We start from the raw sequence: 15,110 nt of genomic DNA on the forward strand, positions 1-15,110 counted from the left end.
TTCTTGCCAAGTCAGTTATCTCAGGTGCACAGTGAGGAGGATGAAGAGAGGGAGATGAAGGCGAGAGTGTTAAAGATTGAACATGTTTTGATGTTGGTTGCCTGAATAAATAAGTAAAGTTTGTATTTGTGTGTAGTGGTGTTTCTTTTAACCCCCTGCCCCCATTGACTAACTGCCATGTATTCTTTATTGATGTTCTGAAATGTGAACTTTTTTAAACACTTAACTGTGGTTTTTGTAAGTGTCAGTCACCCCAAAAATTCTGACAAGAGGAGCAATAGGTGTCAGTGTGTGTGTGTGTGTGTGTGTGTGTGTGTGTGTGTGTGTGTGTGTGTGTGTGTGTGTGTGTGTGTGTGTGTGTGTATATATCTATATATAGATACCAGTATTTAAATTGATTAAAGGTGCTATGGGTAACATGTATGTAAAGGTGTGAGAGTATATTTTCCTATTGGATATGTGTGATTGTGATTTAGTAATCTTCATTGGATACTATAATCTTTTATTGAGTAATTTTAAAAAAATTGTGAAGGGTCCAATATGAATGTTCTGTTTACACGTTTTGGACAGGGCTATGTGTAGTTGTGTCTGTCTCCATGGCGACCAATCATTCTGACTGTCACTTCTAGTTATATATCTTTACTTTAGAAATGCTATCCATGGCACATTTACTTGCTAACTTCTTAGTTTTATATACTGTATGTATAAAGCCTTTTAAATCTGTTACTTCAAAACAAGAAGAACTGCCGATGTCATGTAGGCTACTTCAAGTTGCATTTATATGTTCGTTGTGTCTGTTCAACTTCAATATGTCAATAAACATAAAAAAAAAAAATGAACTTCCGCTGCCGAGGTGAGGTATGTCAATAAAGATTAAAAAAAACATGAACTTCCCCTGCGGAGGTCACGTGACTTTAAAAAAGACGAACTTCCACTTCGGAGGTCACGTGACTTTAAAAAAGACGAACTTCTGCTGCCGAGGTGTGTCTCTAGGCTCGTTTGAGATGACTGCCGCCTCGCCTGGAAAGCAGACGAGAGCAGGCGAGCACAGTCAGGCGAGGCGTCAACAAGTCGAACACCCCCCGACGGCACACTCACTGCTGCTTTTCTTCTTCTACAGTTTTGTTTAACAGCGGTTTGTAAACAAATTAAAACATGCATTAGCGCCACCCACACTCACTGCTCAAATAACACAGCCCTTCAGATTCCTTATTTTTATTTTAATGTAGGCATTCCAGGTGGTATTTATGTAAAATATGGAGTGACAGCTTGGAATAGATATAAAATTGAAGTTTCTACACTTCACTGTGGGTTTGTGATGCACCTGTGTTGAACCAATGGGCGCTCAGCTTGATGCGTTTCTCGTCATCCTCTGTCAGCCGCAGTCGGGCGCAGTTGGTGGGGAGCAACTGCGGCGCCTCGCTCCAAATCTGCGCCCGCCTCGCTCTCGCGAGAGTCACGTGACTCACGCAGTCGGGCAGGACGGAGCAAGTCGGACAACTTTCTAACCATCATGCAACGGGGCAAGCAAGGCGCTGGTCGAATCTGCGCAGAATTTGCTCATCTCAAACGAGCCTAATAAAGAAAAGAAAAAAAAATGAACTTCCGCTGCAAAGGTCACGTGACTTCCTGTCAGTTGCGGAGGGTGGAGGTTTCTACTGTGTCTGCAGCCAGGTACTCTTGCAATTAAAACAACGTGACAATTTCTGACGCAGAAGAAGCAGAATGGACATTCATCCGTTTTTCACAAATAACCCGAAAAAACGAAGAATAGAGGTCGCAAATGGTAAATTGCTTGTTAAATCAGTTAGTCAGATTATGCCTGACATTATTCTTGTCAAGTAGCAATGATTGAAGCTTGATGTGCTGAGCTCAATCAAGCTAATGTTATTCATTTGCAGGCTCTGGCTAATGTCATTAGGCCTTGAATACTGAATGCTATTGCTAACAGTTACTTTGAACATCCATTTGCAATGATTCTGGCTGGATATTAACTATTGTAAATTATCGCTTTATACTGCCCCCCTGTGGGTCAAGTTTAAGCAGGCTAGCATTCAGAAACTGCAGGTGGCCTACAATGACGGTATGAGAATACTGCTTGGGAGGCCAAGGTGTTGTAGTGCCAGTGAAATGTTTTGTGGTGTAGGGGTCAATACCTTTCATGCCCTACTGAGAAACCTGACCTATACATTTATTTGTCGTCTGAATGTTTCTCAGAATATCATAATCTTGCTTCTGACTCAGCCCAGTCTTAGTGCAATTAAGTATCAGTCCAGCACTTGGGTTCATTGGTACAGGCTCTTATTGTAGTATTTTTTGATGTGCTGATGTTAATTGTGTAATTTGTTTGATGTCGTGTTGCTGTTTTTTACTGTGTGTTTATATTGGACCTTGTGTCTGCTAATAAAGATTGATTGATTGATTGATTGATTGATTGATTGATTGATTGATTGATTGATTGATTGATTGATTGATTGATTGATTGATTGATTGATAACCGTGCATGCTGTATTTGGACGCACACGGTTCGGGTGAGGCACTCTCACACTTGGTCAGATGCAAAGTGCCTCCACATCTGATCTGCCAATCCCACCGCTTGTCAGTGAGCTATTTCAATATCAGATGTTATGTTAAAGACCGTCAGAGGTCGCCGCTACTTCCTGGTTACAACTCCAGACTCTGGCGTATGCACTTACTCACATAATTACAAGAGGGCCCATTTGTAAACATCGGTCATTTTAACCCCTCGTGAGGATGGGCTGTTTTTAGACTATTGTGGGTGTGACTCCCCTCCAGTTGAATTCACGCATTCTTGGGTTTTAACAGGCATTTAATTCTCCTCTTCTCCTCCAAACATGCCGTGAGAACTAAAGTAAAATACAATACAATCAGTCAAAAATAAATGTACTGCATTCTCATAGAGAACAGACAGACTAATATAGGCAACAAATATATCACAACACAATATTACAATATTCGTGGCTCAAAACCATCCTCCCTCCGCTGTAGTCTCTGAACATCTGCTCCTCGTGGTAATTTGCAGTGACGTGTAACAATTAACAATTACCTGACCCCACTACATCCCCGTTCCGCCCTGGAATTATTAGACAGGTCATTTGTATTGATTTTAATTGACAAATTATACTTTAATTGAAACGTAAATTATTCTTGTTTTTAACCCAACTTTATATAAAATAAATTATTTATTTATTTATTTATTTACTTATCTTAAAACTGTATGATTGACTTTGATGGCAGCTTGCCTCTGGCGGCAGCTACAGTGGGTCTAGGTCAGGATAATTAAATTCTTAAAGACGAGCTGAACCCACATTTCCAGAGGAGCCCCTTACTCATCGTGACGCATTTCAAACGGTGCTGTATAGGCGGGACATCTGGTGGGAACAGAAATTTGATTGGACAACAGGGTAGAGAGGAAAATGGAGCAAACTGTAACTGAGCGTTATCAATGAAGTCAAAGTGGCTGACTTTTGATGTGAAAATCCAAAGGCATTTGATTTTTGTGAAATGTTTGGCATACATGGTTAAACAGTTGGAGAAAAATATAAGTTCCATTGGCATTTCCTAATCAATAAGCTATAAGCTATAATTGCATACACATAATTAATGCTATGAGTCATTAGTCATAAGACATCTCACAAATGCATATTTGCACTATGCAGAGACACATAACTAGCTTATCAAGCAGGACATTTCTCCCCTTTGCTCTGGCTTTCAGAAACTCAGCATGACAATGGCCATGAGACAGGAACACTTGCAGATACAGACAGGCAGCCCTGTAGGCTCCAAGTCAAGTCATCACCCCTCCTCTCTGCCTTTCCTCTTCCTTTGCCTATAAAGCATATGTCAAATTGTGACATCGCCGCTGAATATTTGGACTCTGTACATTGATCAGATGGTACATTGAGATTCAGTCTCTCCTATAACACAGTGTATAGGAGAATGTTTGGTAAATAAATATACTTTCATTAAGACATCTTCCTGGACTCCTGGCTTCAAATTCATTTTGGTTTAGGCTATCAGCTGTTATATATACATTTAGCGGATGTAGAATGGTTAAGGAATTCTATTCTCTATCACCCACAGATGTGCACTAAAATAAAATCTAAATGTTTGGGTTCAGCTCGACTTTAAAGCAGGCTTCACTGCAGGTTTTACAGACTTACTCTGCTGAAGCTGTTGAGTAAAATCATTTCCTCACCTCCATCATATCTGCAGTCTGCACTACTAGCCATGTCAAACTTTTAATGGAAGGTCAGTCAGTATTGGCTAACCTGACGCTGCCAGATGGTTTGTTTTTCACATAACCATCTGGGAACGAGTTGCTCGGGTAACCGGGCAGACACTTTCAAAAAAATACCTGTCAGGTGATTGGATGAACTATCTGTCTATCTCATGATCTCATCTATCACAGGCTCGCTTACTGTAGCTGCCTCTGGACGCTGATTGGCCGATAAATCAGTTTGCAAACTGATTTATCGGCCTAAGCCTAATACATATGTCCATAAACTCACACAAAGACACACACTCCCACGTGTCCTGTGTTCTCGGAACTCCTGGAGCAAGAAGCCACCAAGTACGCTGCCAGTTCTGCTGTGTGATGCCATGACAGAAACTCAGCGGCTGCCAGCCCAAACCTGCTCCTCACCGCTCCACTTTTAAGCTGCCTTCAAGATGGCCGTGCATCAGGACATAGACTCCATGGATCGCCCGCGGCTGCCTGGGTGGCCTGATGTTGATTTGAAACACCCAGGTACCTGGTGATGTGTCCAAGCGCATCAGAACAGAAATAATAACACCCACCCACCCCCGGTTTGGTTTTCAACTGTTTTCATGCCGAGTTTGGTCGATGTTTCAGTGTGGTGCTGTCTGAGAATGACACCAGTTAGTTTATTCTCTGATTCAATTGTGCAAGGTAATCAAGTAATCATGCCTCCTCCCATGTCAATCCCCCACAACTGAATATCATGCCGAGCAGTTGACCAGGGGTATAGTGGTAAATACAGAGGTGAGTATGGTAGTTTACCCACCTTGTTTCCCCTCATTGATACACATAGATACAGTTGATCTTTAAATAGATGAGTAAACTCTCAGCCTCATTTCAAAGAGGTGGGTAAACTGAGTTTATAGGTTTACTCCCCCCCCCCCCCCCCCCCCCCCCCCCCACACACACACACTATGCCCCTGCCTGTAACCCTGATACTTCCATTGGCCAGGAAACCATTTCCTTTGTCTGCCTGCTAAATGTCTGCATGTAGCTGAGAGAGATAAGAGGGAGGCTGCCAGTCATTTGCCAACAAACCAACAAAGGAACGCTGTCTGGGGTAGATACAGGGGACAGTGAATAGAGAGGTAACAGACCCTGAGACGCAGTCGTTTGTGTGAACGCTCAAATTACTCTCATTAGCTTGATGTGCAAGGTAATCAAACATGCAATCTGAATGTGACAATCAACCCCTAGTCAACCCAATTGAAAGGATAATTAGGTTTCAACAATAGGTTTCAGCTGACAATCTGATAACATTCAGTGGAAAGGCAATGCAGGAAATCAGACTGGGGACCAATACCTTTTCACGGTTCTACACTGTGCATCTAAACAAAATGACTGAAATCCACAAAATGACCACAGCATGGTGCTATGAGCCTTCACATGATTACAGCAACAGGCCAGCATCAGTGTGATAGCAGCATACTCAGCTGTTTTTCGAAGATCCTTGAAAAACTTGTATACATTAGAACCCTCCATCACATAAATTCAAACAATATATTGTACAACCATCAATATGGCTTCCGAAAAAAACATTCAACATACATGGCTTTATTACACCTCATTGACCAAATTTCCTCTGCATTAGACAATAATGAGTTCGCATTGGGCATTTTCCTTGACCTGTCTAAAGCGTTTGATACGGTGAACCACGATGTCTTACTGCTAAAATTGTCCAGATATGGTTTTCAAGGTGATGTTTATAAATGGTTTAAGAGCTATGTTGTCAATAGAAGCCAATTTGTTTATTTTGGTAATTGTATGTCTAACAAAGCTGTTATGACTTGTGGTGTGGCACAAGGTTCAATTCTTGGCCCTTTATTATTTTTGATTTATATAAATGATCTTGCCGTTGTATCTAGCTCTATATCTTCTATTTTATTTGCAGATGACACTAATCTTTTTCTTTCCCATAAGCACTTTAAAACCCTCATTACTGAAGCTAACTCTGGACTCCTTGCCTATTCAAAATGGTTTCAATTAAACAAATTGTCTTTAAACGTAAAGAAAACAAATTATATAATCTTTGCTGGCAGGAAGAAATTTGATGATGCTAAAGTATTTATTGAAGGAATAGAAATCCAGAGAGTATATTCCACTCGCTTCCTGGGGGTAATTGTTGACGAAAAATGCTCCTGGAAAGAACACATTGATTTGGTGTCAAAGAAAATGTCTAAATCTGTGGGAATTATCAGAAAAGTCCACAAATACCTCAACAGATCCGGTATATTAATGTTATATTATAGTCTTGTATATCCATACCTAACTTATTGCAATATTCTATGGGCCAGCACTTATCCTACATACCTACATAAACTCCATTTAATTCAGAAACGTTTTATTAGAATAGCCACTAGTTCCAAGTCCACAGTCACATCTGCCCCCTTATTTTCTAAATTAAAAATATTGACTGTTTATAACATAAACATTGTGGAAACATGTATTTTTCTTTTCAAGGTTCAGTATCAGGGTCACACACTTCCATATCATTTTCAACAATATTTTCTTAAAAACTCAAACATTCACTCCAGAACTACTAGACAATCTAAGTTCCTGCATATTCCACTTTGTCGTACCACCAGAGGGCAGTTATCCATCAAATACAAAGGTGTTATCCTATGGAACAACTATATCCACCTGATGGACAGCTCACCCTCCCTACCCGTCTACAAAAGAAAACTAAAAGAACATCTGTCCTCAATGGAATTGTGTTAATTTTTTTTCTGTTGCCATTGTAATTTTTATTTCTTTTGATGTATTGATCAATTAAGTCTTGTTTATTTTGTTTTATTTTTTATTTTTTTGTACTATCTATGTATTATTATCTGTACTATCTCCTTGGTTATAATATATATATCTTTTAGAAATATATATAAATAGATATTTTTTACATGGTGAGGTTCTCGATAAGCCCTTCTAGGGTTTCTTACCTCTCCAAGCACTGAAATGTTTTGTATTTTATTAATTTCCCCTCCAGGTGTAATACGCTTGGCATGTATTGTCTTTACAGTGCAAAAATCAATAAATCAATCAAATCAAAATGAAACAGTACAGTACAATTCTGTTGCAAAAAAAACATGAAACCTTCATCCTCTCTAAGCTAATTTTTTGCTACGAAAATAGTCGATTTTCATGACTTCATGACTTCATTTGTTACTTTATAATGAAGTTCTCTTTTATCCCTCTTGAATAAACATAGATATGGCACACAGTACATTCAAACTAAATTGAATTTGGCCAAAAAAAAAAAAAAAAAAAAGCTCCTACAATTTGACCACAAGGCAATGACAAAAATGTCTTTCACATGCAAAGGTTTAGGCAGGAGTAGTGATGATTAGTTAGGTTAATATGGGTAAGAAGAGGTCCACAATGGAAATAAGCATTTTGGCTTTATTGTGGGCTTAACTGGGGCTAGGCAGATTTGGGAGGTTGCTGTAGCCCCCCTAGGCCCGGTGTAGCGCCGTCCCTGCACCCTTGTCCTCTTCTCCCTACTTATACTCCCACCACTTATATATAGCCTCAGCCAGGACGTTTATACATCACTGATGACATCACAATTCGCTGACCTGAAGGAATGGCTGCTCGAGCAGGGCATGATGAAAGGCAGCTCCACGATGCCGCCAATGCAGGAGACCTGGACAAACTGAGGAGCCTGCTGCAGGAAGACCACTTCAGAAGGTGGATCAATGAGCGGCTTGTGAGTTACTGCAACATTCAAATAACCCCTCTGTGTCTCGCAGCCAGGCGAGGTCATGCTGCCTTTGTGGCCTACCTGATCACCCAGGGAGCCCAGGTAGACCTAGCTAATTCCACAGACTTCACGCCTCTCGACCGCGCCGGGTACCGCGGTCTGCGTCCGCTCTCCAGATCCTCCTGGAAGCTGGGGCCGACCCCAACAGAAGCGTATTAACTGTCCATACACTCTGGCCTACTGTGCTGCCGAGGAGGGAAGGCTGGAGATACTGCAGGAACTAATCAGGTTCCGTGCCGCTATTGGCATGGACAGTGATCACACCCTTGAAAGGTCTCCTCTCGACATCAGGGCCACCCGATACCACCTGGACTGCTTCCGCCTGCTGCTCCAGGCCGCTAGTGGTGCTGCATTACGAATAGGTAGCCTTTGTCCAGCTGCTCCTGGACCACGGACGGCACTGACCTGGCCCTGGTGAGGGAGCATGCACAGCTGGACGTGAGAGAGGCTAGGGTCTTTCTGGAGGCCAAGGCTGGGCACACATCGCCTGAACCAAGTCCACTCCCTACCTCTAACACAAGTGATGAAGGACTTCGTGCTCCACCAAAACTGACTTGAAGCACTGTCAGTTTATTTATTTTTATTTCCTAGATCTAGTTCTTCAGTGACTGTGTTTCAAACAAATCCAGGACCAGAGATTAAATACCATCAGCATACACCATGTAGCCAGTCCTCCTGCTATAATTGGAGAGCTGAATGTCGGTGTGTGCTCGGTTCATTGTTTCCAGAGTCCCCACCCTAGAATTGAGCATGCTTAGCATGCGGAAATTCTATTATCTTAATATAATGATGTGAGGTTCAGTTAGCTTTGCACAGAAACAGCTGGTAGAAATACATTTTACTTTTATACTTGATTACATTTCAGAGCCTGTGATTTTTTATTTTATTTTAGATTTTTTTTTAATTAGAATTTTAGAATTGAATTCTAGATGGCTTGAATTGGCTAGAGCTGCTGGTCAGACCTCTGCTTTATTGCTGCTAGATCTGTCAGCTGCCTTTGACACAGTTAACCACCAAATCCTCCTCTCCACACTTACTGAGCTTGGTATCTCAGGATCTGCCCTCTGCTGGTTCAGGTCCTACCTCTCAGGGAGATCTTTCAGAGTGTCTTGGAGGGGGGAAGTGTCCAAGACGCACGACTTATCCACAGGGGTGCCTCAAGGGTCAGTGTTCGGTCCCCTTCTCTTCTCGATCTACACCACCTTACTTGGTGCAATCATCCACTCCCATGTCTTCTCATAATTATCACTGTTGTGCTGACGATACTCAGCTCTCTCTATCATTCCCGCCTGATGCCCCCCACGGTCTCAGCGCGGCTCTCATCATGCCTTGCAGATATCTCTGCCTGGATGAAAGAAGTTGCTTCATGCAACGCCCAACTGGACAATGTATATTTTCTCAAAAAAGTTGACCCCTATAAAACCATCCATTACACCTGAAGGCGTCATTGGCAATGGCATGGCATCTTGCCATACCGTCACTTTGCTTTAGTCCAGCAGCCTGTGCAGACGTGTTCTGTTTTCCCTGACCCTCGACTAGCTTACAGTTAGCTTTTAGCCAGCAGTGGCAGCTCTCTCCCTGCCAAAATCCGTAATGCACAGTTTCAAAACACACCTCAAGACACACCTCTTTTCCATGGCCTTTCCACATTAGTTAGTTCAGTTTAGTTCAACCATCCATGTTTGTTTTGTTTGTTTTTTCCTCCCCCTCTCTCCCCTATCTGTATCCCACTCTTGTGAAGCGACCTTGGGTTTTATGAAAGGCGCTATATAAATTAAAGTTATTATTATTATTATTATTATTAGCAGTGACACCTGTCTCCTCGTGTTCCATCAACCCAAACGGGAGCGGCGGACGAGGACTGCACGACTTTGTCGAACCAGCCCTCTTCGCCAGGAACGGCAGCACCCACTGCGAAAGCTAAGAGTTTTCTCTCGTGCTGTTACAGCTAGCTTGGTAGTCTCTTAGCTAGCCAGTCTGGGGCTAGTTATTAGCTGTTGAGTTACGGTAGCCTGAGCTAATTTACCTCCCCGGCCGGGGTAGTGTGATAGCTAGCTCAGCTGCCTGCCTAGCGCTAGCTTCTACTGTTGCTTGCACCATAGCTTGTAGCCGTTGCTAGGTTAGCCGAAATCACTTTTTTCTTTCACCTCGCTGGCCAGGCTGTGTCCACGGACCCGTCTCGCCCAGCTATGGACGTGAACGCACCGTTCCGTCAGTGCAGCCGATGCAATGCCGAGATGGCTACCGACGACTCGCACGAGCTGTGCATGTTCTGTCTGGGGCCTGAGCATGCTGAGTGCGCGTTGGCGGACCCGCACTTTTGCAGAAAGTGTGATGCACTCCTCATGTCGGCGCGCCGCCATCGGGCCGCTGCCGTCCGCGGGGAGATGCCTTCCTTCCAGTGGCTTGCCCGTCGTAGGCCGAACTCCTGCTCGGGCCTCGGAGCAGACTCAAACTTGGCCTCATCATGGCACTTACTCATGTTATCTTCTGACTAGAATCACTAGATCATTGCTTTTGTAACCGAACGAATGTGAGTCCTCGTGAGTCCTGAGTGGTAGCAAGTAAGTTGATTAAACTCACTCCCCCATAGGGGTGGGAATCTCTAGGCACCTCACTATTCGATTCGATTTCAATTCAGAGGTCTATGATTCGATTATAAAACGATTATCTAGATGCATCGAGATGCATCTTTTTTTCAATACATGCTTTCTTTTCTCACTATGTTACTACTTTTAAAATAAAGTGAATTTAAATTGAGTCCATTGAATTGAATCCAACTGAGTGATGACGAGGACCGCGAGGGCATGTGGGAGCAGGAGGCTGAAGCGGCCGAGGACGAGGCCCGCGCCTCTACTGGCGAGCCTTAGCAAAGGCAGTTCAGAGATGTAATGGAAGCAGGGCATTGTCTGGGCCAAGCAACCCCCCCTTCCCCCCGAGCTCTCTATTGCATGGGTGATTTCAGCCTCCCTCTGGACAGCCTCAACGTCACATGCCGCTGTGTCCGGACGTACGGGACACCGGACCAGGGGTTCACCATGTGGTCGGTTTTGAATGGCGAGCCCGACCTGGGCTACGCATCCATGCCGCCACTGGAGGAGGCATGGATGCTTACAAGTGGAGAGTCTTCTCCCATTGGTGCGCGGATCGTAACGAGGATCCAGTCAGTTGTGGCGTTCAGCCCATCCTCTGTTTCCTGCAGAGCCTGTATGATGTAGCGGCCATATCGGCCTGTCACATGGTGATCTAAAGGAAACCAGTGGGGAGCCTCGTTTTGGTCTCCTGGTTTATGAAAGGGGCGCGCAGACTGCGACCGCGGGTACGCAATGTCTTCCCTAAGTGGAACTTGGTCACGGTGTTGGAGGGTCTCTCGGGTCCCCCGTTCGAGCCTTTGGAAACTGTGGACCTTAAGCTCCTGTCCGTGAAGACTGCGCTGTTGTTAGCCTTGTCTTTGGGCAAGAGGGTTGGTGACTTGATTGCCCTGTCGGTCCAGCAGTCTTGCTTTGTATTTGCTGATGACGAGCGAAGGGTTACGCTTCGGCCCAACCCCGCCTACCAGCCTAAGAATATCAACGCCAGCTTCAGATCTATGGTCGTGAACCTGCTGCCTTTTGTCCCCCTCCTTTCAACTCGGAGGAGGAGCGACGCTTGAACACGCTTTGCCCGGTGCGTGTGATCCTGGCCTACGTGGGCAGGACACGCGCGCTGCGCACCTGTAACCAGTTGCTGGTTTGCTTTGGGCCACGGGCCCTGGGTGGAACACTGTCCATGGAGCACTTGTCGCACTGGATAGTGGAGGCCATTGCTTTGGCATACTCTGCCGCGGGGAAGGCTCCCCGGAGGGTATGGCCCATTCCACACGAGGTGTCGCGACGTCCTGGGCATTGTTGCGTGGTGTGTCAGTGGTAGACATGTGTGCGGCTGCCTCATGGTCTACCCACCACACCTTTGTTAGGTTCTATAGCCTTGATGTGGCCAGCGCGCCCTTTGCACACGCTGTGTTGTCAGCCGCCAGGCGGTAGTTCCTTAAGTCACTCTTATGCCTACGGATTGCTATGGGCTGAGGCCATGTGCTCCGTTGCCAGCCTCGCGTCTCAGGGTCACACGAGGTGCTTCCTTGCAGCAAGGTTGGGTGGATAGATGGCATAGTGTGAGATTCCGAAGTTCAAAACGAAGTAAAACGTTGGGGTTGTCCTACAACCCAGGTTTTACGAGTGAGAACGAGCATGGAGCAACTATGCCAAGTTGCTCCATGCAACGCCCAACTGGACAATGTCTATTTTCTCAAAAAATTGACCCCTATAAAACCATCCATTGAAGGCATCATTGGCAATGGCCACCCGCTCCGCCCCGTGACGAACACGTCACGTCCGGACCATCTTGCCATACCGTCACTTAAGTGTGTAGCATCCCACTGTTCCGAAGAAGCAGCGAGGCTGTATTATTAATACAGTTCTTTACGTGTAAAATAATATAAATAAGGTACATGTATAAACAATTCAGTCAAATATTGCACAGTTATTTATGTGTATAAATAAGCTACATGTATAAGAAATCAGGTAAGGTATTGCACAGTTATTTATGTGGGTGAGCTGGGTGAGCTGGGTGACATTCACATTCACACTGAGGAACTGAATTGGGAGTTGAAATGTACCATGTCCATGCATTTTTGAATTTAATTAACTGAGTTTTAATCAACTGAATTTTAATTTTGAATTTAATTTACCATGACACCTGACACACACAGTACAGCGACAACAGGACCTCAAATGCAGCACATGGGGAGGGAGCATTGTGTTGAATTCAAATAAATTATTCACCAAGTGATTATACCAGAGGGAGAATGCGATTGGCACATCTAGCGTCCCTGTTAGACCAACAGTTGGCAGTAACAGAAGTCTTGTTTGCTAGACGGCTTTAATGTGCTAGAAGAGTACACGTAAAACTACTTCTTCAATCCCACAGTCAGTCTCACTTTATTCCCCTGACAGCTAGCTGCCTGTTGGGCTTCCTGCATTAATGTAATCTTAGCTACATGAAAACCAGTCAAACAGGCAACACACTAATGAGTTATCACTTTGTTATTATCGAGTGAACACATGGTTTCCTCTTTCATGGAAAACATGATAGCTGACAAGTATTTTCCTAAATTGAAATGAAAATGATAAAAGAACCACAAATTGGCAAAGCGATATACTGAGATAATAAATGTGAAATAACTCTGAGAGAATGAAGAACTGAAGAGCGCTGGCAGGCTAATGCAGACATCAAGCTTTAGCTGCCGTCATTCTCATTTGAAAGTTTGATTTTCTTAAAGGGGTGCTTTACCGAAAAACAATGCAGATTTATTTTGCACATGATCTCACACATATCCGAAAGCTGTAAACAGTTTTTCAGGCAGGCCCGTAGCTACCATTGAGGACACCGGGGTCATGACCTCTGTATTTTCCGGGGCTTTTTTTTTTTTTTTTTAATAGCCCCGGCCCCCAGATCTATTCATCTGTCATTGATGTTTTAAAGCCCTCATAAATAACATGATATATGACAGTTGATCAGAAATGCAACAATTTGCTTCCTCTCTGTGTGCTATAGAAGGAAGAGACATAACTCACCACAACGTTCACATTTTGCATTGGGGCTAGATTGGGGCTAGACTTTAGGGACAGTTCTATTGAAGTGAATGGGTAAGTAAGTGATGTTTGTGTACAGTAGATGGGCCATTGTATTTAATTGAGCAGTATTCTGCCATGTGACCTGTATGCAGAATATAAATTGTATTATATGGGGAGACATTTATTTTTTGTATAATTTTAAAGCAACAGCACATAAAGAGGATATTAATCTAACATGATGTCTGTAGTTCTTTATAGATCTAGCCTCTTAATTTTGCTCTCAAAGTGCACCAGATTGAAGCATTTTATTTTAAAATGGACAACATTTTCTAATCGGGGGGCAGAGCCCCCCCTGGACCCCCCACATCGCACTAAAATGACCTCGGTATTTCCCAAAACCTGGCTACGGGCCTGTTTGCAGGCATAGTTTTACAGTTTATTGAGAGTTGATTTGAGTTACTGTAAGCTGATGCCAGTGATGTCATCAGAAGGCTTGTAGCTAACTAATATGTACTGTTACAACCCAATGATTCAGTGCCTTCCGATGGCATCACTGGCATCAACTTAAGGGGTAACTAAACCCTAAAATGCATTTTTCAGCTTTAAATCAATATGGCTTTTGAGTAGTGTTGCTGAAGGATTCTGGTCAAAATCTCCACAGAGAGTGAAGTTAGAATTCTACACACTGTATAATTTTCATGCAGGGAGAGAGCTCTCTAGGGCAGTGGTTCTCAAATGGAGGTCCGGGGAGCCCCAGGGGTCCGTGGCACTTTGCCAGGGGGTCTGCGACAAGTTTTCAGGAAAATAAAAATAAAAACTTTTTTTTGCGTGCAAAAGCTTCATAGTTCAATGAAAATATTTTATACTTTAAATCTAAAATGGTTCATTGATTCTAATCTAACAAACCTATAAATTTAAAAGTCAAGCACTTTACAATGGAAACAATTAAGCTTAGCCCAAAATCACAAATCAGAATGAGGGGGTCCCCGGTATATTTTCTATCTTGTAAGGGGTCCTTGGCTGAAAAACATTTGAGAACCTCTGCTCTAGGGGGTTGACTACGTTTGCAGTTCAGTCTGCCCATTGGCTGATTTCGATTCTGATGATATCACCAAGAACCCCTTTCTCACCCAGAGTCACTTTAATGGCCCGGTCCTTTATTCCAAACAAACTGAGATGTGGCGTATTGAATGACACATCCATTTTGTTAGTGTTCCATTTGCAGAAATCTGGGAGCTGGGAAGTTAACTGTTGAATTGCATCACATCCGGTCGCTAGCCAGGCTAGCCATCGTTAGCAATAACAGTTGATAACAAGGCATTTTGTGACATTTTGCGCATACAAACACTGCAGCAACATGTAGGCCTACAGCAGATTTTTAAAGGAATGCCCCATTAGCCCAGCGCCCCAGCTGAGCTGTTTCAGCAGCCCAGCTCAGCTGGGTTGAGACTTGAGAGGCAGG

The sequence above is a fragment of the Poromitra crassiceps genome (genome assembly GCF_964638095.1).
Source record: "Poromitra crassiceps genome assembly, chromosome: 1".
Lineage (NCBI taxonomy): Eukaryota > Metazoa > Chordata > Actinopteri > Beryciformes > Melamphaidae > Poromitra > Poromitra crassiceps.